This window comes from Nannospalax galili, unplaced genomic scaffold (assembly GCF_000622305.1).
Source record: "Nannospalax galili isolate Female #2095 unplaced genomic scaffold, S.galili_v1.0 scaffold85, whole genome shotgun sequence".
Lineage (NCBI taxonomy): Eukaryota > Metazoa > Chordata > Mammalia > Rodentia > Spalacidae > Nannospalax > Nannospalax galili.
This window is the reverse complement of record NW_008358866.1, coordinates 7552207-7553866: the sequence shown is the minus strand read 5'-3', so window position 1 is coordinate 7553866 and position 1660 is coordinate 7552207.

The window sequence follows — 1660 nt, the reverse complement described above, 5'->3', positions numbered from 1 at the left end:
AATATAACAGAACATTTTACATAACAGAAAGTAGAGGCACCTCAGATCTCCTTCCGCATGACAAATATTTAATTAGAAAAATAATAGGATGGAAATGAAATTGGTATTTACTCTGACTGGAACAGAGACTTGTCCTTAGGAAAAAAATCAGTTTTAATTCACCAAAGGCCAAAAAAGAAAAAGGGATTGAAGGGAGCAAGTGAGAAAGAAAAGAATCTAAATTAAAGCTGGAAAGAAACCAGAGCCTTGTACCTGTAACTGAGGGGAATCAATCCCTCCCTCTCTGTATCGCTCTTCCTGTAACTATCTCTGTCTCTCTGTCTCTGTCTCTCACTCTCTCTCTTTCTCTCAGAAACACACATGCACACACCAAAATTTTAACACAATAATACGAAGAACTGTGATATGTAGTCTTAAAGTTCTTGAAGAAGTCCATTTTTAATTGCTTATTAAAAATCAGACCATCTAAAAGTTGCATATCCATCAGATTAAAGAATATACCAAATTAGCATACTGTTCTATTTTGCACTGCATTAGAAACCTAATTATAACTGTGAAATAATTCAGTGTGGAACCATATGCTAAAATATGATAATTGATATTGTATGGTTTGGGAAGAACCAGTTGTGTTTTCCCATGTCTTTTTGAGTCATCATCGATTTGTTGCCTTTGGGTGGTGAGTCAGAGGCTGTAAGGCCCTTCGTTATCACAGAATATGACAGCTGTAGCAATTCCTCCTGCTGGCATTTATTTGTAGACTTTCGTTTCTTTAACAGGAAATCTTATCATAGAAAAGGTGAGGAAGGTTCTATGTAAGTTGGCTCCCAGGATGTTTTGTTCATTTTAATTCTGCTCTGATGTTGGGTCCTGAGCTTCTGGGCTTTTGTTACACCATCTGCAACAATTGCTAAGGTGCTTTGTGTTAAAGGATAGCATCCAATTGTCAGGAGCTGGTGGTCTCAGGCACGAACAGCTGCCTTTCTGGTTGGACATTTCCAATTTGGTGCTCTGTGGTAAATCCAGTGGCTGGTGCAAGAAAGGTAATAGAATTGGAAAGAGAAGAGAGGCAAAAGGGAGGCCGTCAAGCCCAGCTCTGCATCCCTCAGCTGCTCCTCTGCCTCCCCTGGAGTATTGCCTTCCACGGCTGTAGTCAAGAGCCTTTCCTCTGTGGTTTGACTGCTTGAGTTTAAATACGTCTTCAAGCTTACTGATTTTTGGAAAATTCTTCAATCTCTCTAAATCTCAATTTTCCATTTGTAAGACAGAACGAGGCATGGTATCAGCCTTGTAGTCTGTGATTTCACCAAGATGATAACTGTGAAGCTCATGCAGTCCATTCGTTGTCATTTATTTATTTTCTCAAACTATTATAAACCTAAATCCTCAATACAATCTTATATTAATTATTTCAAATTTTAAGCATATAACAGAATAATTTTATCAAATTATATTCATCATTCCAGTTACAATCCAGCTCATATTAAAAGTTTAATTCTTTTCTACTTCTTATCAACAAAAATAATCTCATTTGTATTTTTGATGATAAAATTTTAAAATCTGAAATATACAAGAAAAATTGACATGGAAATATTTTAAAGCCGAACTGGTAGTGGTCATGCAACACTGTAAATTTGCTAAACATCATTTAATTGTGTATATA